Source organism: Aegilops tauschii, chromosome 2 (assembly GCF_002575655.3).
Source record: "Aegilops tauschii subsp. strangulata cultivar AL8/78 chromosome 2, Aet v6.0, whole genome shotgun sequence".
Lineage (NCBI taxonomy): Eukaryota > Viridiplantae > Streptophyta > Magnoliopsida > Poales > Poaceae > Aegilops > Aegilops tauschii.
The window spans coordinates 368096282-368122048 of NC_053036.3; positions in this window are offsets into that span (position 1 = coordinate 368096282).

Here is a 25767-nt window from a genome sequence, read left to right on the forward strand (position 1 = left end):
CGAAGCAATGCACACTTGAAGAGTAGAATCATGGAGATCTCCCCCTATATCTTGTAATACATACACGCATTTGACATATAATATGAAGAATTTGAAATGCATGATGAAATATGGTGACTGATGTAATTCAACATGTGTGCAATAACATTAACGATGAATAATCATGCAGATGAAACAACAAAAGTATCAGGCCACCATAGAGTTTAAGTTTACAAATCGATCCAGCAAAGTCATCAGAAGAACAAGAGTTGTAACTTAAGAAAAAAACGCCCATATAAGATAGACCCGCTTGAAGACTAACTCAAAATTCTCCCCCTTTGTCATCGAATGACCAAAAGGATCGAAAATCAGGACTAACGCCCTGAAGAATATCAAGTTGATGAAGGAGCGCCAGCGTTGTTGGGGTCGTTTGTTGATGTAGGGCCTGCCGCAGTGTCGTCCAAGTCTTCATGCTTGTCGGTGTCGCGCGATGAAGAATAGGAGCTGGCCACCAAGGAAGGAACCATGACCTTCTTGTATTTCTTCGGTGGAGGTGCAGACCAGTCAAAGTCCTCCTTGAGACCCATGTTCTTCAGATCTTCTTCACCATATACATGTGACAGAATAGCCCAGGTGCGATCGAAGACTTCATGGAGGTCGTAATGGTTTTTCTTCACTGCATTATGTGCAGCAGTCATGTTGTGAAGAATTAAACCAAACTGACGCTTACCCATTTATGGTTTCGATCCACCTTCTGGTGAAGACTTAGCAGAAGCTCACGGTCAGTCATCACACGAGGACCAGTAGCTTGAGGATTTGGCTTGGATGCATGGGTAGCAGAATCATGAGTGGCAGAGTCATCATTGGTGGAATAAGATGCAGCTTTGCGAAACTGACCATCCAATGGACGAATGCCTTCATCAATAACAGTTGGTGCAGCCCTTTTCATCAGCTGAGGAATAGGTCCACTTGAGGACTTCAATCGGGGGCAAGTAGCTGAGATGATTCTGAAAATCAGCCTTGTAGTTGAGTGAAGACCTTGTTCTGAGGAATCTCATGATCCAGGGAGCATAAGGCTTCAGCTCAAACGGAGAGAGTGCAACATTTGCCAGGGTCCTCATGAAGAAATCGTGATAATTGACAGGAATGCCATGAATGATGTTGAATACCAGATTCTTCATGATGCCAACAATTTCCTCATCAGATGAGTCGTGTCCTTTGATTGGACTCATAGTCTTCGTCAGAATGCGGTAGACTGTCCTTGGTACATACTGCAATTCCTTCACGAGGAATTTTGTCCTTGAGGCTTGACCAGGTTTCAATGGCTTCATCAGCACTTGCATATAGTGATCTGTAAGCTCAGGCTCTTGGTACATGCAACGAGCTCCTTCAGGTGGAGGACTGATGGGCAGGGCGTGAAGTAATTCAGAGGCCGGTGCTTTGTAGTGAGTATTTTCGGTCATCCTGTCCAAAACCCAGGAGTTCACATCGCCAGCATCTCCTATGATGTGTAGTGTTGCGTAGAATTGAAGAATGAGCTCTTCATTCCAATCAACTATGTCTGTGCAAAAGTTGAGGAGGCCTGTGTCATGAAGCACACTGAGGACAGGTGTGAAGCATGGAAGTGATTCCATGTCCACATGAGGAATATTCTCGTGGTCGAAGACTTTGTCCTTGTTGAAGAGCACTGAGGAATAGAAGTTGGCCTGGCTGGCGGTCCAGAAGCGCTTCCTTCTAAGACGAGCAGAATCATAGGGATTGTAGTCAGTGAAGAACACGTGCTCGCCGAAGAAATCATCAGCCTTGAATTTCTGCTTCTTTGAGAATGGATCCTTTGGCATTGGCTGCGGAGTGTCAGTCAATTGCATTATCACCTCAGGAATCGAAATCTCGGGTTCTTCAGGCTGAGGAATTTCAGCTTCTACTCCAATAACAGCCTGGGTCTTCAATTCTTCATTTAAATTTTCTTCAGCACTAGTGGCCGGAATTTCTTCATGGACAGATGGTGTGGCATGTGGTTCATCAGATCCGATTTGAACAGTAGTTGCTGGGGACTGTGGAATTTGTTGCAATGGTGTGAAGAGTGGAGAGTTGGGGTGCTGACTTTCCCAAAAGTCATCATTTAGCATGGGTGTGGTACAACCAATGTCCACATCTTCATCTTCCATTTCTTCAACGCCGGCCTCTTCAGCAGGAAACTGAGGCATAGGCGAGGAAACAACAGGAGTTGAAGGGATTTCATCTACTTCAATTTCTTCATCCATCTGCTCTGACGAAGCAGCAGAAGGATTTTCTTCATCAGATCCGCTAGGGATCACATATTCTTCATCAAAAGGGACGATTTCCTTTGACGGCATGCTGGAAACAGGAACAACATCAATTGGATTTGCAAATGAGCTGGTCAATTTCTTCATCTTCTTCGGAGCTGAAGAATCTGATGAAGCTGATGCTTTCCTTTTCTTCACTGTTGCATGCTCTGCAGCCTTGGTCTTCTTCACATGTGAAGCAGGTGGAAGGATTGGAGTTGGGGTAGGTGCAGGAGGAGTAGAGGAATATGGTTGAGTTTCTTCAGGCACAACTGATGCAGTTGCCCTGACCTCTTCGTTTTCTTCAGGCGCACCACTAGTGGATGCCCTGGCAATTTCATCAGCGGCTGGAATGCAGTCATCAGCCCTGGAACTCACATTTTCTTCAGCAGCCTGAATGTCATCAGCGGTGCTGGCATGTTCTTCAGTCGGCTGAGCAGATGCTTCAGCCTGAGGAATTTCTGGTTGCAAAGGAGTTGCAACATTTGAAGTGAATTTCTCAGTCAGTTTTACAAACCTGACCTTGGCTCCTTGCCAATCAGCATAGTAAGCATTGAAATCATCGCTGAGGACTTTGATTTCAGACTGGATCTTCACAAGTTCGTCAGTTGTCATAGAGACAACATTTTTCTTCAGGAAGTGCTCCTTCCTGTACTGTGCTTTCTTGATCTGCCTGGCCTTCTCAAATTTCCATTTCTCTTCTTGGATGAAGGCAGTCAGCATATGACTTTGGCCAGGAGTCAACTTGAAATCAGGCATAGGAGTGTTTGGGTCCTTGTGCCAGAGATCAATGTAGTCGAGGATCAACTTTGGATCCAAAAGCAGGGGCACATTTGTGCCCTTGGCTCTAGCGGCCCTGACTTGCCTATCTCTGATGATTTCAGCAAGTTCCTCATCATCAGCTTCGTCTTCATCAGACGGCACTTGGAAGGCGACCTGCTTCTTGTGAGGACTTGGGCGAGAACCTCGTCCAGCAGTGGTCTTTGTCTTCAGCAGAGAGGGTCCCGTTGAAGAATTTGGTGCAGCTGAGGAACTAGCAGACGCTCCTGAGGCAATGGAGATGCCTGTTGTCCTTTGGCACGTGGCAAGATGCACAGGTGCTGAGGACTTGGTCGGAGCAGCTGAAGACTTTGGCGGAGGAGCTGAGGACTTGGGAGGAGCAGGAGCAACGTGAGGAGTTGGCCGTGAGGGCTTTGAGGATTCTGGCCTTGAGGGCATAGCTGAGGTACTTGGCCGTGAGGGCACTGAAGAAGAAGCACTTGGCTTGTGAGCAGGCTTCTTTGACATGGCCTTCTTCGGTTTTACAGAGGCCTCAGCGGCAGCAGCAGCAGCAGAGTTGAAAGTGCGTTATATCGACTAGAGGGGGGTGAATAGGCGATTTTTATGAATTCTTCACTGAGGAATTTGCGGGTGAGGAAATTCCTTAGCAAAGAACTACTTGCAGCGTAATAAGTACTCAAGAGTAAGCATAGCAGAACATAGGCCTGGTCATCATGATGAAATGAAGACAACACAGAGTACAGAAAGCGTAAACATAGGATAGCACAGGATGAAGACAAATAGACTGAAGAAATTGAACTGAGGAAATTGAGAAAGTCTTCTGTCAAAGTCTTCAAACACAGATATGACAAGCACACAACACAGTAATGAGGAAATGAAAGAGTTGAGGAAATAGAACCAGTAAGCTTGGTGAAGACAATGATTTGGTAGACCAGTTCCAACTGCTGTCTCAGTTGTACATCTGGTTGGAGCGGCTAGGTATTTAAACCTGGGGACACACAGTCCCGGACACACAGTCCTCATCGTATTCTCCTTGAGCTAAGGTCACACAGACCTTGCCCAATCACTCGTGGTAAGTCTTCAGGTGACTTCCGAACCTTCACAAACTCGATCACTCGGCGATCCACAATTCCTCTTGGATGCTCTAGACCATGACGCCTAACCGTCTAGAAGAAGCACAGTCTTCAAAGGTAACAAGCGCCGGATCCACGCAGGATCAATCTCTTCAGTGATGCTCAATCACTTTGGGTTTGTAGGTGTTTGGGTTTGGGTTTTCCTCACTTGATGATTTTCGCTCAAAGTCCTCGGAGGATGGGATGCTCTCAAATGACAAATGTCAGTTTCTCTCGGAGCAGCCAACCAGCTAGTGGTTGTAGGGGGCGGCTATTTATAGCCTAGGGAGCAGCCCGTCATGATAAGACATAAATGCCCTTCAATGATATGACCGTTAGTTGGGTAGATATTTTGGGACAGCTGGCGCATAGCACAGCAACGGTCGGAAATTTGAGTATCAAATTCCTCAGGGCTATCATGTTCCTCACTGTGTAGGCAATCCGCACTGGCGAATTCCTAACTCCTCAGTCAGAACAAATTCCTCAAAGACCAGAAGAACTTAGTCTCTGTCATTGAAGAATATGACTGGACTGTATGAGATTTCCAATGGCTTCACTCGAAGGGATTGATAGGTGTAGGATTTTGAGTTGAGCATCACATGGAAATTTTTCCTTAGTATTTCCTCGACCCCCTTTAACAGTACGGTGTTTCCTATGACTCAAGAAAGAGAAAATGAAACTACGAAAACAAAAGTCTTCACGCTTCATGTTCCTCAAACGAATACCAAGTCTTCAAGGTCACACCAATTTCTTCACTTTCAAAGTCTTCAGAAAGTCTTCAGAAATTCAAAGTCTTCAGTCGAAGAACTTCATTTTTAGGGGTCGACTTTCTCTGTAAATATCAAACTCCTCATAGACTTATAGACCTGTGTACACTCATAAACATATTAGTCCCTTAACCTATAAGTCTTCAATACACCAAAATCACTACGGGGCACTAGATGCACTTACAATGTCCCCCTTTTTGGTGATTGATGACAATATAGGTTAAGTTTTCAACGGGGATAAACATATGAAGTGTAAATACTAATATTGAGGAATTTGATTGCAAGATATAGAAGAACTCCCCCTGAAGATGTGCATAGTGAGGAATTTGCTTTTGAAGCAATGCACACTTGAAGAGTTGAATCATGGAGATCTCCCCCTATATCTTGTAATTCATACACGCATTTGACATAATATATGAAGAATTTGAAATGCATGATGAAATATGGTGACTGATGTAATTCAGCATGCGTGCAATAACATTAACGAGGAATAAGCATGCAGAAGAAACAACAAAAGTATCAGGCCACCATAGAGTTTTAAGTTTACAACTCGATCCAACAAAGTCATCAAAAGAACCAGAGTTGTAACTTAGAAAAAAATGCCCATATAAGATAGACCCGCTTGAAGACTAACTCAAATTTCTCCCCCTTTGTCATCGAATGACCAAAAGGTTCGAAAATGAGGACTAACGTCCCTGAAGAATATCAAGTTGATGAAGGAGCGTCAGCGTTGTTGGGGTCGTTTGTTGTAGTAGGGCCTGCCGTAGTGTCGTCCAAGTCTTCATGTTCATCAGTGTCACGTGATGAAGAATAGGAGCTGGCTACCAAGGAAGGAACCTTGACCTTCTTGTACTTCTTCGGAGGAGGTGCAGCCCTGTCAAAATCTTCCTTGAGACCCATTTTCTTCAGATCTTTTTCACCATATATGTGCGACAGAACAGCCCAGGTGCGGTTGAGGGTTTCATGAAGGTAGTAATGGTTTTTCTTCACTGCATTGTGGGTAGCAGTCATGTTGTGAAGAATTGAACCAAACTGGCGCTTGACCCATTTGTGACTACGATCAACCTTCTGGTGAAGACTGAGGAGAAGCTCACGGTCAGTCATCACCCTCGGAGCTGTGCCTTGAGGATTTGGCTTGGTTGCGTTGGCGGTAGAGTCATGGGTGGCAGAGTCATCATTGGTGGAGTAGGATGCAGTCTTGCGAAATTGACCATCCAATGGACGAATGCCTTCATCAATGACAGCCGTAGCCTTGCCCTTTTCATCAGCTAAGGAAAATGTCTGTTTGAGGACTTCAATCGGGGGCAAGTAGCTGCAATGGTTCAGTGTATCAGCTTTGTAGTTGAGTGAAGACCTTGTTCTGATGAATCTCATAATCCACGGAGCATAAGGCTTCAACTCAGATGGTGACATTGCGACATTGGCCAGAGTCCTCATGAAGAAATCATGGAAGTTGATAGGAACGCCATGAATGATATTGAAAAGCAGATTCTTCATGATGCCAACGACTTCTTCTTCATTTGACTCGTGGCCCTTGATAGGACTCAATGTCTTCTTCAGAATGCGATAGATAGTCCGAGGCACATATAACAATTCCTTCACAAGGAATTTTGTTCTTGGGGCCTGACCTGGCTTCAAAGGCTTCATCAGCACATGCATATAGTGATCTGTAAGCTCAGGTTCACTGTAGACGCAACGAGCAGCTTCAAGGGGAGGACTGAGAGGCAAAGCACGAAGCAATTCAGTAGCTGGTGCTTTGTAGTGAGTATTTTCATACATCCAGTCCAGCACCCATGAATTCACATCTTCAGAGTCTCCGGTGATGTGCAGAGTTGCATAAAATTGAAGAATGAGTTCTTCATTCCAATCACATATGTCAGTGCAGAAATTTAACAGTCTAGCGTCGTAAAGAACACTGAGGACTGGCCCGAAGCACAGCAGAGATTCCATATCCACGTGAGGAATGTGCTCATGATTGAAGACTTTGTCTTTTGTTGAACAGCACTGAGGAATAAAAATTTGCCTGGCTGGCAGTCCAGAAATGCCTCTTCCTAATGCGAGTAGAGTCATAGGGGTTGTAGTCAGTGAAGAATACGTGATCGCCGAAGAAATCATTAGCCTTGAATTTTTGCTTCCTTGAGAATGGATCCTTTGGCTTGGACAGAGGAGTGTCAGTCAGTTGCGTGACAACCTCAGGAATCGCAATCTCAGGTTCTTCAGGCTGAGGAATTTCTGATTCCTCTTCAGTGGCAGTCTGGGTCTTCAATTCTTCATTTTCATTTTCTTCAGCACTAGTGGCTGGAACTTGTTCATGAGCTTCATCAGATCCCATTTGAACTGTTGTTGCCGGGGACTGAGGAATTTGTTGCAATGGAGTGAAGAGTGGAGAGTTGGGGTGCTGACTTTCCCAGAAGTCATCATTCATCACTGGTGTGGTATAGCCAATGTCCACATCTTCATCTTCCATTTCTTCAACGCCAGCCTCTTCAGCAGTAAACTGAGGCATAGGCGAGGAAACTGTGGGGGTTGAAGGGATTTTATCCACTTCAATTTCTTCATCCATCTGCTCTGACGAAGCAGCAGAAGGATTTTCTTCATCAGATCCGCTAGGGATCACATATTCTTCATCAAAAGGGACGATTTCCTTTGATGGCATGGAGGAAACTGGAACAACATCAATTGGATTAGCAAATGAGCTTGTCAATTTCTTCATCTTCTTTGATGCTGAAGAATCTGAAGGAGCTGATGCTTTCCTTTTCTTCACTGATGCACGCTCTGTAGCCTAGGTCTTCTTCACATCGGATGCAGATGGAAGAATTGGAGTTGGGGTAGGCGCGGGAGGAGCAGAGGAATGTGGTTGATTTTCTTCAGGCAGAACTGATGCAGTTGCCCTGACTTCTTCATTTTCTTCAGGCGCACCACTAGTGGATGCCCTGGCAATTTCATCAGCGGCTGGAATGCAGTCATCAGCCCTGGAATTCACATTTTCTTCAGCAGCCTGATTGTCATCATCGGTGCTGGCATGTTCTTCAGTGGGCTGAGCAGATGCTTCAGCCTGAGGAATTTCTTGTTGCGATGGGGCGGCAACATTGGAGGTGAACATCTTTGTCAGTTTAACAAACCTGACCTTGGCTCCTTTCCAATCAGCATAGTAAGCATTGAAATCATCGCTGAGGGTTTTGATCTCAGACTGGATCTTCACAAGTTCATCAGTTGTCATAGAGACAACGTTGTTCTTCAGGAATTTCTCCTTCCTGTACTGTGCTTTCTTGAGCTGCCTGGCCTTCTCAAATTTCCATTTTTCTTCTTGGATGAAGGCAGTCAGCATATGACTTTGACAAGGAGTCAGCTTGAAGTCAGGCATAGGAGTGTTCGGGTCCTTGTGCCAGAGATCAATGTAATCTAGGATCAACTTTGGATCCAGAAGCAGAGGCACATTTGTGCCCTTGGCTCTAGTGGCCCTGACTTGCCTATCTCTGATGATTTCAGCAAGTTCTTCATCATCAGCTTCGTCTTCTTCAGACGGCACTTGGAAGGCGGCCTGCTTCTTGTGAGGACTTGGGCGAGAGCCTCGTCCAGCAGTGGTCTTTGTCTTCAGCAGAGAGGGTCCTGTTGAAGAATTTGGTGCAGCTGAGGAACTGGCTGAAGCTCCTGAGGCGATAGAGATGCCTGTAGTCCTTTGGCACGTGGCAAGATGCACAGGTGCTGAGGATTTGGTCGGAGCAGCTGAGGACTTTGGAGGGGCAGGAGCAGCATGAGGAATTTGCCATGAGGACATTGACGGTGAAGCACTTGGCTTACGCGCAGGCTTCTTTGCCATGGATTTCTTCGGCTTGACAGCAGAGGCCTCAGCAGAGGCAGCAGCAGCAGAGTCCTCGTTGAATTTCCTCACTGCATCTTTTGCTTGTTTGGCCAACTTGGCCTGGCGCTTGGCCCATTCTTCAGGATAATCTTTACCACGCTTGAGGCTGGTGAGGTCAGCTTCTTGGCCAGGTGCCAACGGAGGTCTTGAGCAGGGAGGATTGAGTGCGAATTTCTTCATGTACTTGGGAGTCACATATCTGTACTCCCTCCACTCTCTTGCCCATCTCCTCTCTATCTTCTGAATGCGCACCTTGTGCTGATTTTTATCTTCCTCAGGGGGTGTGCAGTACCCAGCATAGATGTCCTCAGGGATTTCAAAAGCAGTGTTGACCTCAGGCCTCTTTCCTCCTTTCTATGGCTTCTTACCGTCAGCCATTTTCTTCAGATGAGGAATTTGAACAATGGAATTCTCTGAAGAAGTATGCAACTTTTCTTCGAGGAATGCTGCAAATGAGTTATGTTGATGAGAACCTAGTGATTCAGCAGCGGACATGAGTACCTGTGAACATAGTATAGTTGCGAGGAATTTGGAGAGGTCATATGCGTTCTCAGAAGGTTTTTCAAAAAGAACAAGTTTGAGGAATTTGACCAGATGAGTCTTGAAGAATTTCACTAAGCGTTCTTTGTCTTAGGTTCCAAAGTTGTATAGATCGAAGATCCACACAATTGAGGAATCTTGAAGAAAAATGATGCTTAGAGAAACGAATCAAGAACAGATGACATGTGAGGTGTTTAGTGTGTGAAGAATTTGAAGAATAAACACCTTTGAAGATTTTGTAGTAATCATTTGAATCAAGGAGGGCAGTAAAAGTAACTTTTAATTACCCTGAACGAAGAACACGATGAACTGTGAGGTAGAGATGAGAAGTTCGTCTGTGCAGATCTTCCACGCCCTACTCGGCGGAGGAAGACGACTACGGTGGTGGTGGAGTGAAGATTTCCGCGGCCGGCGCGAGTACGGCGGCGACGAGGTCGAAGCAGTGAAGCGCTTCCTCACCGGCGACGATGAAGTAGCGGCGGCGCTAGGGTTTCAGAAGCTCGAGCTGGAGAGAGGTCGAGCGGAGTAAAGGAAGTGAGGAAGGGAAGAGGGGGTATTTATAGCCACGGTGAAAAACTGTTCGCCCGAAGATTTTGGACGAACGTGCCCCTGACCCTTCTCATTCGCTTGACATGTGTCACCCACGTACTGAGAAGTGGAGATCGTGTTAGATCGTGGGTGAATAGATAATTATTTCGTGGGATGCGGAACGGTTTGAGCGGCAAAGCCGAAAATTTGGATAATATAAGTTAAAATTTCTGTTCGCAAATTCTTCAGATGACAAGGACACAGTGAAGATTTTGAACGAGTTTCGAATAGAACGCACATGAAGAATTTGTGAATAGATTGGGTTGAGTATAGCATAGGGGGAAAGGGTCCGATCACATTCACTTAGCAGAAAAACGCAACTTGAAGAATTAGCCATAAGTGAATGCTATAGAGGACATAAACTCACATATATATAGCCAATGAAGAAAAACGACGGAAACAGTGAAGACAATGCAAAGTTGAAGAAAATGAACAACTGAGGAATTTCACTGAGGAAAAATTCAAATTGAAGATTTTCAACTTTTGGTGGTGGCGTGACCCACCGTATAAGAATCATGATTTCAGACACCGCATACAATTGTCGTAGGGTTCTGGGAATCAAATTCTTCATTAATTTCTTCACACTTAGAGTGTTATTCTTCATTGATTGAAGAAAAACGTTTCTTCATGTGTTGCACATCTAAGTCATCAATTTTACATAAGTGTTAGGATGAGTGTCCTTTTCAAAGAACATTCGAAGATTCTAGGATATTTAGCTCACACCGCAACTTCCTAAATCTCTTCTCATCCAAGGGCTCAGTGAAGATAAAGGCTAGCTGTTCTTCAGTCTTCACATGCTCAATAGAAATGTCGCCCTTCAACACATGATCGCGAACAAAATGATGACGAATCTGAATGTGCTTTGTCTTCGAGTGCTGAACTGGGTTGTGAGCAATCTTGATGGCACTCTCATTGTCACAGAACAGAGGCACATTCTTCACGTTGACGCCATAGTCCTTGAGAGTTTGCTTCATCCACAGCAATTGAGCACAGCAAGAACCAGCAGCAATGTACTCAGCTTCAGCAGTAGACAGTGATACGCAGTTCTGTTCCTTCGAGGACCAACAGACCAAAGATCGTCCGAGGAAATGACATGTACCAGATGTTGACTTGCGGTCCACACGATCACCAGCATAGTCAAATTCAGAATATCCAATGAGATCAAAAGCCGAGCCCTTGGGGTACCATAATCCAAGTGTTGGCGTGTGAGCTAGATATCGAAGAATAAGTTTCACAACCTTATGGTGTGATTCCTTCGGTGTAGCTTGAAATCGGGCACACATGCAAACACTAAGCATAATATCTGGCCTAGATGCACATAAATACAATAAAGAACCAATCATGGAGCGGTATACCTTTTGATCGAAGTCAATACCATTTTCATCAGTGCACAGATGGCCATTTGTGGGCATCGGAATTTTGACGCCTTTGCAATCTTGCATGCCGAATTTCCTCAGTACATCCTTGAGATATTTCTCCTGAGATATGAATATGCCATTGCGTTGTTGACGAATTTGAAGACCTAAGAAGAATTTCAATTCTCCCATCATAGACATTTGATATTCTTCACTCATCATATAGGCAAATTCATCACTATAATGTTGGTCAGTACAGCCAAAGATAATATCATCAACATATATTTGGCACACAAACAATTCACCATCATAAGATTTAGTGAAAAGAGTAGGGTCGAGTGAACCGGGTTTGAAGCCTTTCTTCATGAGGAATTCCTTCAAAGTATCATACCATGCCCGAGGGGCCTGCTTGAGGCCATAGAGGGCCTTATTGAGTCTGAAGACTTTGTCAGGATGCTTTGGATCTTCAAAACCTGGGGGTTGAGCAACATATACTTCTTCCTCAAGCTTACCATTGAGGAATGCACTTTTCACATCCATTTGATATAAAGTGATATCATGATGGTTAGCATAAGCAAGTAATATGCGAATAGCTTCAAGTCTGGCAACAGGTGCAAAAGTTTCATCGAAATCAATTCCTTCAACATCTGTGTAGCCTTGAGCTACAAGCCGTGCCTTATTCCTCACCAAAAGGCCATTTTCATCTTGCTTGTTGCGGTAGATCCACTTTGTGCCAATGATATTGTGCTTGCTAGGATCTGGACGTTTAACCAGTTCCCAGACGTTGTTGAGTTCGAACTGATGTAATTCTTCTTGCATGGCCTGAATCCACTCACGCTCCAGAAATGCTTCATCTACCTTAGTGGGCTCTGTGATAGAGACAAAGGCATAGTGCCCACAAAAGTTAGATAAATGTGAAGTTTTTGAGCGTGTGAGAGGACCTGGTGCTTCAATATCATCGATGATCTTTTCAACTTGCACTTCTTTTGCAACGCGAGGATGAGTAGGTTGTCGTCGAGGAATTTGATCAGCATTTTCTTCAGCATTTTCTTCAGGTGCATTAGCTCGACGTTCTTCACGTTCTGGAATGAATTCTTCAGCAGATTCTTCGGTAGGAATGACATCCTCAGTAGCCTTGAACTTGATAGTTTCCTCAGGTGCTGGTTCATCTATCACAGAGGGTAGGTGCTCTCTTTGCGAGCCATTAGTTTCATCGAACCGCACATCTACAATTTCAACAACCTTGTGAAGAACGTTGTTGAAGACTCTGTAGGTGTGCGAGTCCTTTCCGTAACCAAGCATAAAACCTTCATGTGCTTTCGGTTCAAATTTAGCATTGTGATGAGGATCTCTAATCCAACATTTAGCACCGAAGACTTTGAAATAACTCACATTGGGTTTCTTGTCAGTGAGGAGTTCATAGGCAGTCTTCTTGAAGAATTTGTGAAGATATACCCTGTTGATGATGTGGCACACAGTACAAATTGCCTCAATCTAGAAGTGACGAGGCGTATTGTACTCATCAAGCATAGTGCGAGCCATCTCAACAAGAGTTCTGTTCTTGCGCTCCATGACGCCATTCTGTTGAGGAGTATAAGGAGCAGATAACTCATGAGTAATACCAAGTTCATCAAGATAGTCATCAAGACCAGAGTTCTTGAACTCAGTTCCATTGTCACTTCTGATGTGCTTGATCTTCACACCAAAGTTGGTTGAAGCCCTCGAGGAAAATCGTTTGAAGACTTCCTGCACTTCATGTTTGTAAGGGACAATATGTACCCAAGTGTAACGAGAGTAATCATCAACAATAACAAAGCCATAGAGAGATGCATCATTTGTGACTGCTGATGTAACACCCCGCATGTAACTTGCCATATTTGTAACTCCGACTCTTGCCATTTTCGGCTATGTCTTATGATATTCCCTCCGTGGTCGGGTTTTGTCTTTCGTTTTGCATTTTGTCATGTCATGCATTTTCATATCATGTCATCATGTGCATTGCATTTGCATACGTGTTCGTCTCATGCATCCGAGCATTTTTCCCGTTGTCCGTTTTGCAATCTGGCGCTCCTATCTCCTCCGGTGCACCCCCTCTTGTTTTCCTTCGTGAGCGGGTGTCAAACTTTCTCAGAATGGACCGAGGCTTGTCAAGTGGCCTTAATATACCACCGGTAGACCACCGGTCAAGTTTCGTTCCATTTGGAGGTCGTTTGGTACTCCAACGGTTAACCGGGCATCCGCAAAGTCCATTTGTGTGTGCAGCAAAACCCCCTCAAAACCAGCCCAAAACCCACCAAACTCTCTTCCATGCTCTAGGTCGTTCGATCACGATCGTGTGGGTGAAGACTGCACCTCATTTGGAGCCTCCTAGCTCCCTCTAGCTATAAAAGAGCATCCCCTCCCGTATACATTCGCAGACGAACCCTAGCTATTTCCCTCGCGCCGCGCCGGACGTGTTCATACGCCGGTCGGACAAAATCGCCACCGCGCCCGCAGCCAATCCGGGGCCGACACGTGTCCCGCCGCCGCTCCAGCGCCGCCGGCCCACGCGGCCCGCGCCTGGCCCGCGGGGCCCGGCCTCCCTCGCGCCCGCGCCCTCCCGTCCGCCGGCCCCGGCCACCCGCGCCGCCGCCGCCCGCCGCCGCGGCCATCCTCCGCCGCCGGCGCGCCGTGCCCCGCCGCCCTCCGGCCTCGCCTCCTCCTCCGCCGCCTCTCGCTCTCGTCGGAGTCCTCCTCCCGCTCTCCGGCCTCCTCTCCGACGGGCAGCGCCGCCGCTCGGGAGCCCAGGGTTCGATCCGATCCGGAGAGCTGCGTACGTTGACTTTTTCCCTCACCCCCGAAAATCCTAAGTCATTCGAATTATACTGCATATTGCCATGTTCATCAGTGCATAATTTCTTGCATGTAGCTCCATTTCGCGCGTGTAATATGTAAAATTGTTCGTATCGTGATGCTCTACATTTTGTTCAATTGCACTATGTTCATTAGAGGTCATCTTGATGCCCAAATCTCTGTTGCAAGAGGGCTAGTTGCTGTTATCTGCTGGTTCTTAACAGAACTTGGAGATTTGTCATTTTTGTATCTTTAAATCTTTGCATCTTATGGGCATGAGGTCTACATGTATTTTGTTGTATGCCATGCCATCTTTCCAGTGGTGTATGCCATGTATTTTTGTAATCTCTGTGGTGACTAGCACAAGCATGCAAAGTAGGCTCCGTAATGTTTCTGATTTCAGGGACTTGGTGATTTCTCTAAGTCCTTGTCTGCTGTTATTTTGTTGCCATGTAAACTTGATGCTACAGAGAGATACATGCATATTTTGGTGATATTCAGTAAGGATGTTTTGTAGCTATAGTTGTAATTGATCCATTCCTGCCCCTTTTTGCAATTATTGAGTGCCATAGCATGACTCAATCTTGCTCTACTTTTGCTATAAAATATTTCTGGCAGATTCTTAACATGATATGCAATTTTGCCAAGCTTATTGTAGTTGATCCATACATGCTATGCTTTTGTTCTTACCATGGTTAGCTTCATAAACATGCCATCTTACTGTAGATATGCTTGTTTTGTCATGCATTGCTCTGTAGTGAGTGCATCAAGCTCACAAACATGCCTTCATATTATTATTTCTGCCATGCTCTGTTTTCTGCTAAGTCTGAAACCTGATAACAAAACTTGCTATGTTTACATGCTTGCCATCATATCTTCTGGTCCCTTTTGGCTTATGGTCAGTACGGGACTTTTGTCACATGATTTTAGTACAATACTGCCATGCCTTGTTTTGCCATGTTAAGTTCTTGTAGCATGTTGATTTCATGCTCTGAACATTGCTACCTGATGCTGTTTTCTGCCATGTCCAGTTTTACACTAAGTCTGTGATCCTGTTATCTTTTGCACTTTTGCCATGCTTGTTTGAGCTTGATATGTTGTGATCTAGCCGTAGCTCAGTGTTTATCTTTTGTCAAGCGTCTCCTGCAGATTACTGCCATATGCTTTGTTGCTATGTTGGAGTGCTGTAGCATTGATGCTTGTTGCATTTTAAGTGCTATCATGCTGTTTATCGCAGATTCGCGTCATTCTTGTTTTGCTTGCCATTTGCAAACCGTGCATCCGTTTCCGGTGATCTTTATATCGATTTCGACCAAAATCATCTCATCTTTCCAGTGGCATGCTTGGTTTGCCAAGTTACTGCCTTGTTCATCTTTTTCCTTCCGGAGCACGCATATGCATCACATATCATATCTTGCATATCATACATGTTCTGCATCATGTTGCTTGTGCTTTTCTCGTGGTTGATTGTGGTTCCGTTTGCTTGTGTTCTTGTATTGGGTAGAGCCGGGAGACGAGTTCATGAATGAGGAACCTGTTGAGTACGCTTACGAGGATCAAGCCTTTGACAACTCCGAGAACCTTGCAGGCAAGATGACCACCCCTCGAAATCACTTCTATCTTTGCTTTGCTAGTTGTTCGCTCTATTGCCATGCTGCGCTACCTATCACTTGCTATATCATGTCTCCCATATTGCCATGTCAGCCTCTAACCATCCTTTCCTAGCAAACCGTTGATTGGCTAAGTTACTGCTTTTGCTCAGCCCCTCTTATAGCGTTGCTAGTTGCAGGTGAAGTTGAAGTTGGTTCCATGTCGGAACATGGATATGTTGGGATATCACAATATCTCTTATTTAATTAATGCATCTATATATTTGGTAAAGGGTGGAAGGCTCGGCCTTATGCCTGGTGTTTTGTTCCACTCTTGCCGCCCTAGTTTCTGTTATACCGGGATTATGTTCCTTGAGTTTGCGTTCCTTACGCGCTCGGGTGATTTATGGGACCCCCTTGACAGTTCGCCTTGAATAAAACTCCTCCAGCAAGGCCCAACCTTGGTTTTACCATTTGCCACCTAAGCCTTTTCCCTCGGGTTTTCGCGAGCCCGAGGGTCATCTTATTTTAACCCCCCCGGGCTAGTGCTCCTTCGAGTGTTGGTCCGAACTGAGTAGACTGCAGGGCCCCCTCCTGGAAACTCGAGGTCTGGTTTTACTCGTAGGATGTCTCATCCGGTGTGCCCTGAGAACGAGATATGTGCAGCTCCTATAGGGATTTGTCGGCGCATCGGGCGGCTTTGCTGGTTTTGTTTTACCATTGTCGAAATGTCTTGTAAACCGGGATTCCGAGACTGATCGGGTCTTTCCGGGAGAAGGTTTATCCTTCGTTGACCGTGAGAGCTTATGATGGGCTAAGTTGGGACACCCCTGCAGGGTATTATCTTTCGAAAGCCGTGCCCACGGTTATGAGGCAGATGGGAATTTGTTAATGTCCGGTTGTAGAGAACTTGTCACTTGACCCAATTAAAATACACCAACTGCGTGTGTAGCCGTGATGGTCTCTTCTCGGCGGAGTCCGCGAAGTGAACACGATCTGAGTTATGTATGACGTAAGTAGGAGTTCAGGATCACTTCTTGGTCATTGCTAGCTGACGTCTGTTCCGTTGCTTCTCTTCTCGCTCTCTTTTGCGATGTTAGCCACCATATATGCTTATTGCCGCTGCAGCTCCACCTCATTACACCATCCTTTCCTATAAGCTTAAATAGTCTTGATCTCGCGGGTGTGAGATTGCTGAGTCCCCGTGACTCACAGATTCTACCAAAACAGTTGCAGGTGCCGACGATGCCAGTGCAGATGATGGGGTCGTTCTCAAGTGGGAGTTCGACGAGGAACGTGGTCGTTACTATGTGTCTTTTCCTGATGATCACTAGTGGAGCCCAGTTGGGACGATCGGGGATCTAGCATTTGGGGCTGTCTTATTTTCATTTGGATCTTGACCGTAGTCGGTCTATGTTTGTATTTTGGATGATGTATGAATTATATTTATGTATTGTGTGATGTGGCGATTGTAAGCCAACTCTTTATCCCATTCTTGTTCATTACATGGGATTGTGTGAAGATGACCCTTCTTGCGACTAAACCACTATGCGGTTATGCCTCTAAGTCATGCCTCGACACGTGGGAGATATAGCCGCATCATGGGTGTTACAGCTGAGTAATGATTAGGACCAAAGAGGTCCATGTGAAGCAATTCGAATGGACGAGTAGTGGTCATGATAGTCTTCGCTGGATGCTTGGCCTTTGTCATCTTCCCAGCTTCACAGGCTCCGCATAAGTGATCCTTAAGGAATTTGACATTCTCAATGCCAATGACATGCTTCTTCTTTGCAAGCATGTGCAAATTCCTCATGCCTGCATGACCAAGTCGTCGATGCCATAGCCAGCCTTCTGCAGCTTTTGCAAGTAGACACACGGATGGTTGCGGTCCTGTAGAGAAATCAACAATATACAAGTCTCCTCTCCTAAAGCCTTCGAAGACTTTGGAATTGTCAGCTTCCATAACCACAACACAACGATACTTGCCAAAGACAACAACCATATCAAGATCACAAAGCATTGAGACAGACATGAGGTCGTATCCTAAGGACTCGACAAGCATGACTTTGTCCATGTGTCGATCCTTTGTGATCGCAACCTTACCTAGACCCAATACCTAACTTTTTTCCTTTGTCAGCGAAGATGATATGCTTCAGATGCGATGGTGATAAGGGAGCATCCATGAATAGATTCTTGTCACCAGTCAGTGGCTTTGGGTTGATCATCCTGCAGATGAATTAGTGCAGCTTACGAACTTCGTATACTTCATCAGTGAAGAATATGACATCACAATTCATCAAACCAATTTCATCAAGCAATGCAACAGTTAAAACAATATGAGGACGTGAGAAATGAAAGTGTATTTCTTCATGATTATCCTGCGTCCTTTCAGGCACTTTTCAGGTCTCCAGCAAATTCTTCAGACGTTTAAGTACGTCTGGAGACCTGACCCTGCATAAAATATTAGTTCTTTTTCTTCACCACCCACATCTGAAGGGGTGGCAAAGAGTTCATCACTCTGCGAGCTCCATACGAGAAAGGTGGCATAGAAGCCAATCCATTTCGTTCACATAAGAGGAGTTAGGGTAAGCATATGAATAAGCAGAGAAATTCTTCGAAGACTTATGAACATAATGATTAGAAGAATAATGCTCATATTCATAGCCCTTAGCTCTTCCCTGCGAAACAGAGTTGTTAGCACGATGATGTTCATATGAGGACTTTGATCCTTTTGAGGAATATGATCCACGTGAGGAATTCGATCCGTATGAGGACTTGGATCCATATGAAGAATTTGATCTGGGTTCGTATTCTTCACAGGTGGTGTCATGAGGACATTCACCAGAAGACTTTCAAGGCACCGTTTGGGAACCCAAATTTTCTTCATAGGAGAACCGTTCCTGCAGTTAGTGCCAACATATCTAGCAAATACTTCACCATTATGATTTTTAAACAGTTTATAGTTGGAGTCAAATGACTCATCAGAAGAATGAGAAGATTCACATGTAAAGCCAGATAAATTAGATGGATCAACTGGAGGTCCCTTTGCAGCAACCCATGAGGTTTTGGGGTACTGCTCAGGCTTCCAATATGTACCATCAGCATTCATTTTCCTCTCAAAGGCAATACTCTCTTTCCTAGGGTTCCTGTGGAGGATCTGCTTTTTAAGCACATTACAAAGAGTCTGATGCCCTTTGAGGCTTTTGTACATGCCTGTCATGTACAATTTCTTCAGCCCTGCATCGTCAGTGATACTACCAATGTCCTTAGATGAGGAATTAGTGATAGCAGAGACAGTTGAAGAATTTGTAGCATTAGAAGCATTTGAACATTCAGGTGAAGAATTAGCAGATTCACGTTCAATGCATTTCAAACATGGAGGAATAAATTCTTCCTGAGCAGCGCTGATTTGTTGAGCAAGTAATGAATCGCGCTCCTTCTGAAAGATCTTCATAACTCACTCTTAGCTTCTCAAGATCTTGCTTTCTTTGAAGAAACTCATAAGAAAGCTTCTCATGATCAGACAAGAGAGTGTTATGATGACCTTGAAGGTTGTCAAACCTAGTCTGAAGTCTCTGAAGATTTTCAGTCAAGGTTTTAGTGCGATCCATTTCTTCACCCAACATATCATCACTTTTGTCTAGCATGTTTTGAACCTTTTCAAAAGCCCTTTGTTGTTTCACAACAATCTTAGCAAGTTTAGAATAGCTGGGCTTAAGGTTTTCATCAGATTCATTCTCACTTGATTCAGAGGAGGTATATTTGAGTACCTTGGCACCCTTTGCCATGAAGCAATAGGTGGGAGCGTAGTCATCATTGCCTTCATCAGCCTTGTTGGTGAGGTCATTTTCTTCAGTGTTGAAGATAGACTTGTTGACGAATGCAGTAGCGAGGGCTAGGCTCGCCACACCGGATTCGGAATCCTCAGATGCCTCCTCTTCCTCATTTTCTTCTGATTCAGCCTCAGAGTCCATTTCCTTGCCAATGAATGCCCGAGCCTTCTTGGAGCTACTCTTCTTGTGAGATGAAGACTTTGAGGATTTTGATGATGAAGATTTTGAGGATTTCTTCTTTTTCTTCGCATCATCAGAACTGTAATCCTTGTATTTCTTCTTCTTTGATTCCTTTTCCCACTGAGGACAATCTTGAATGTAGTGTCCGGGTTTCTTGCATTTGTGACAAAGCCTCTTCTTGTAGTCACTGGATGAGGAATCATTGCTCCTTGAGGGTCCTCCAAAGCGACCACGTCTTGAGAACTTCTGGAATTTCTTCACGAGCAGTGCTAGATCATGGCTCAGTTCTTCAGGATCACCAAGGCTGCTGTCAGAGTCTTCATCTTCAGACTCAGAAACTGCCTTGGCCTTCAGTGCACGTGATCTGCCATAGCTCGAACCATAGAGATCTCTCATTTCAGCAAGCTGGAACTCATGAGTATTTATCCTCTCGAGGATATCAGCGGGATCAAGTGACTTGTAAACAGCACGTTCTTGTATCATCAATGCCAGAGTATCAAATGAGGAATCAAGCGATCTCAACAATTTCTTCACCACCTCATGGTCGGTGATGTCAGTGGCACCAAGCGCTTGAAGCTCATTTGAGATGTCAGTGAGACGATCGAAGGTTTGTTGAACATTTTCATTGTCGAGTCTTTTGAAGCGGTTGAAGAGATTGCGAAGAACATCAACTCGAGAGTCACGCTGAGTTGAGACTCCTTCATTTACTTTGGACAGCCTATCCGAGATAAGCTTAGCAGTTTCCAAAGCACTCACTCTTCCATACTGTCCTTTGCTCAGATGGCCACATATGATATTCTTCGCTTGAGAATCGAGTTGCTTGAATATCTTCACATCGGTAGCGTTCAGTGAGGGTGAGACAAAGGGAACACCATTTTCCACAACATACCAGAGATCGTTATCAATTGCCTCAAGATGCATTCACATGTTGTTCTTCCAGTAGGGGTAGTCTGTCCCATCGAAGGTAGGACACCCAGCAGAGACCTTGATCATACCTGCGGTAGACATAGCTAAAACTCCAGGCGGTTAAACCAAAATCACACAGAACAAGGGAGTACCTTGCTCTGATACCAATTGAAAGTGCGTTATATCGACTAGAGGGGGGTGAATATGCGATTTTTATGAATTCTTCACTAAGGAATTTGCGGGTGAGGAAATTCCTTAGTGAAGAACTACTTGCAGCGGAATAAGTACTCAAGAGTAAGCATAGCAGAACATAGGCATGGTCATCATGATGAAATGAAGACAAACACAGAGTACAGAAAGCGTAAACACAGGATAACACAGGATGAAGACAAACAGACTGAAGAAATTGAACTGAGGAAATTGAGAAAGTCTTCTGTCAAAGTCTTCAAACACAGATATGACAAGCACACAACACAGTAATGAGGAAATGAAAGAGTTGAGGAAATAGAACCAGTAAGCTTGGTGAAGACAATGATTTGGTAGACCAGTTCCAACTGCTGTCTGAGTTGCACATCTGGTTGGAGCGGCTAGGTATTTAAACCTGACGACACACAGTCCCGGACACACAGTCCTCACCGTATTCTCCTTGAGCTAAGGTCACACAGACCTCGCCCAATCACTCGTGGTAAGTCTTCAGGTGACTTCCGAACCTTCACAAACTCGGTCACTCGGCGATCCACAATTCCTCTTGGATGCTCTAGACCATGACGCCTAACCGTCTGGAAGAAGCACAGTCTTCAAAGGTAACAAGCGTCGGATCCACGCAGGATCAATCTCTTCAGTGATGCTCAATCACTTTGGGTTTGTAGGTGTTTGGGTTTGGGTTTTCCTCACTTGATGATTTTCTCTCAAAGTCCTCGGAGGATGGGATGCTCTCAAATGACAAATGTCAGTTTCTCTCGGAGCAGCCAACCAGCTAGTGGTTGTAGGGGGCGGCTATTTATAGCCTAGGGAGCAGCCCGTCATGATAAGACATAAATGCCCTTCATTGATATGACCGTTAGTTGGGTATATATTTTGGGACAGCTGGCCCATAGCACAGCAACGGTCAGAAATTTGAGTATAAAATTCCTCAGGGCTATCATGTTCCTCACTGTGTAGGCAATCCGCACTGGCGAATTCCTAACTCCTCAGTCAGAACAAATTCCTCACAGACCAGAAGAACTTAGTCTCTGTCACTGAAGAATATGACTGGATTGTATGAGATTTCCGATGGCTTCACTCGAAGGGATTGGTAGGTGTAGGATTTTGAGTTGAGCATCACATGGAAATTTTTCCTTAGTATTTCCTCGACCCCCTTTAACAGTACGGTGTTTCCTATGACTCAAGAAAGAGAAAATGAAACTACGAAAACAAAAGTCTTCATGCTTCATGTTCCTCAAACGAATACCAAGTCTTCAAGGTCACACTAATTTCTTCACTTTCAAAGTCTTCAGAAAATCTTCAGAAATTCAAAGTCTTCAGTCGAAGAACTTCATTTTTAGGGGTCGACTTTCTCTGTAAATATCAAACTCCTCATAGACTTATAGACCTGTGTACACTCATAAACACATTAGTCCCTTAACATATAAGTCTTCAATACACCAAAATCACTACGGGGCACTAGATGCACTTACAAGAGTCTTCATTGAATTTCCTCACTGCTTCTTTTGCTTGTTTGGCCAACTTGGCCTGGCGCTTGGCCCATTCTTCAGGATAGTCCTCACCGCGCTTGAGGCTGGTGGGATCAGCTATTTGGCCAGGTGCCAATGGAGGTCTTGAGAAGGGAGGGGTAACAGCGAATTTCTTCATGTATTTTGGAGTAACATGTCTGTACTCCCGCCACTCTCTTGCCCATCTCCTTTCTATCTTCTGAATGCGCACCTTGCGCTGATTTTTATCTTCCTCAGGGGGTGTGCAGTACCCAGCATAGATGTCCTCAGGGATTTCAAACATAGTGTTGACCTCAGGCCTCTTTCCTCCTTTCTGTGGCTTCTTACCGTCAACCATTTTCTTCAGTTGAGGAATTTGAGCAATTGAATTCTCTGAAGAAGTATGCAACTTTTCTTCGAGGAATGCTGCAAGTGAGTTAAGTTGATGAGAACCTAGTGATTCAGCAGCGGACATGAGTACTTGTGAACAGAGTATAGTTGCGAGGAATTTGGAGAGGTCATATGCGTTCTTAGAAGGTTTTGTAAAAAGAACAAGTTTGAGGAATTTGACCAGACGAGTCTTGAAGAATTTCACTAAGCGTTCTTAGTCTTAGGTTCCAGAGTTGTACAGATCAGAAATCCGCACAATTGAGGAATCTTGAAGAGAAATTATAGCTTAGAGAAATGTATCAAGAAGATATGACATGTGAGGTGTTTGTTGTGTGAAGAAATTGAAGAATAAACACCTTTGAGGATTTTGTAGAAATCATTTGAATCAAAGAGGGCAGTAAAAGTAACTTTTAATTACCCTGGACGAAGAACACGACGAACTGTGAGGTAGAGATGAGAAGTTCGTCAGTGCAGATCTTCCACGCCCTAACTCGGCGGAGGAAGACAGCTACGGCGGCGGCGGAGTGAAGAAATCTGCAGCCGGCGCGAGTACGACGGCGACGAGGTCGAGGCAGTGAAGCTCTTCCTCACCGGCGATGATGAAGTAGCGGCGGCGCTAGGGTTTGGGAAGCTCGAGCGGGAGAGAGGTCGAGCAGAGTAAAGGAAGTGACGAAGGGGAGGGGGTATTTATAGCCACAGTGAAAAACTGTTCGCCCGAAGAATTTGGACAAACGTGCCCCTGACCCTTCTCATTCGCTTGACATGTGTCACCCACGTACTGAGAAGTGGAGATCGTGGGTGAATAGATAAGTATTTCGTGGGATGCGGAACGGTTTGAGCTGCAAAACCGAAAATTTTGGATAAGATAAGTTTTAACGTTGTGTTCGCAAATTCTTCAGCTGACAAGGACACAATGAAGATTTTGAACGAGTTTAAAATAGAACGCACATGAAGAATTTGTGAATAGAATGGGCTGAGTATAGCATAGAGGGGGAAGGGTCCGATCACATTCACTTAGCAGAAAAACCAACTTGAAGAATTAGCCATAAGTGAATGCTGTAGAGGACATAAAATCATATATATATATATATATATATAGCCAATGAAGAAAAACGACGAAAACAGTGAAGACAAAGCAAAGTTGAAGAAAATGAACAACTGAGGAATTTCAAAACTAAGGAAAAACTCAAATTGAAGATTTTCAACTTTTGGTGGTGGCGTGACCCACCGTATAAGAATCATGATTTCAGACACCGCATACAATTGTCGTAGGGTTCTGGGAATCAAATTCTTCATTAATTTCTTCACACTTAGAGTGTTATTCTTCATTGATTGAACAAAAACGTTTCTTCATGTCTTGCACATCTAAGTCATCAATTTTACATAAGTGTTAGGATGAGTGTCCTTTTCAAAGAACATTCGAAGATTCTAAGATATTTAGCTCACACCGCAACTTGCGAAATCTCTTCTCATCCAAGGGCTTTGTGAAGATATCGGCTAGCTGGTCTTCAGTCTTCACGTGCTCGATGGAGATGTCGCCCTTGAACACATGATCACGAAGAAAATGATGACGAATCTGAATGTGCTTTGTCTTCGAGTGCTGAACTGGGTTGTGAGCAATCTTGATGGCACTCTCATTGTCACAGAAGAGAGGCACATTCTTTACGTTGACGTCGTAGTCCTTGAGAGTTTGCTTCATCCACAGCAATTGAGCACAGCAAGAACCAGCAGCAATGTACTCAGCTTCAGCAGTAGACAGTGATACGCAGTTCTGTTCCTTCGAGGACCAACAGACCAAAGATCGTCCGAGGAAATGACATGCGCTAGATGTTGACTTGCGGTCCACACGATCACCAGCATACTCAGAGTCGGAATATCCGATGAGATCAAAAGCCGAGCCCTTGGGGTACCATAATCCAAGTGTTGGTGTGTGAGCCAGATATCGAAGAATATGCTTCACAGCCTTATGGTGTGATTCCTTCGGTGTAGCTTGAAATCGGGCACACATGCAAACACTAAGCATTATATCTGGCCTATATGCACATAAGTACAATAAAGAACCAATCATGGAGCGGTATACCTTATGGTCGAAGTCAATACCATTTTCATCAGTGCACAGATGGCCATTTGTGGGCATAGGAATTTTGACCCCTTTGCAATCTTGCATGACGAATTTCCTCAGTACATCCTTGAGGTATTTCTCTTGACATATGAATATGTCATTACTCTATTGACGAATTTGAAGACCTAAGAAGAATTTCAACTCTCCCATCATAGACATTTGATATTCTTCACTCATCATATGGGCAAATTCATCAATATAACGTTGGTCAGTACAGCCAAAGATAATAGCATCAACATATATTTGGCACACAAACAGTTCACCATCATAAGATTTAGTGAAAAGAATAGGGTCGAGTGAACCGGGTTTGAAGCCTTTCTTCATGACGAATTCCTTCAAGGTATCATAACACGCCCGAGGGGCCTACTTGACGCCATAGAGGGCCTTATTGAGTCTGAAGACTTTGTCAGGATGCTTTGGATCTTCAAAACCTGGGGGTTGAGCAACATATACTTCTTCCTCAAGTTTACCATTGAGGAATGCACTTTTCACATCCATTTGATATAAGATGATGTCATGATGGTTAGCATAAGCAAGTAATATGCGAATAGCCTCAAGTCAAGCAACAGGTGCAAAAGTTTCATCGAAATCAATTCCTTCAACCTGTGTGTAGCCTTGAGCTACTAGCCATGCCTTATTCCTCACCACAAGGCCATTTTCATCTTGCTTGTTGCGGTAGATCCACTTTGTGCCAATGATATTGTGCTTGCGAGGATCTGGACGTTTGACCAGTTCCCAGACGTTGTTGAGCTCGAACTGATGTAATTCTTCTTGCATAGCTTGAATCCACTCAGGCTCCAGAAATGCTTCATCTACCTTAGTGGGCTCTGCGATAGAGACAAAAGCATAGTGCCCACAAAAGTTAGATAAATGTGAAGCTTTTGAGCGTGTGAGAGGACCTGGTGCTTCAATGTCATCGATGATCTTTTCAACTT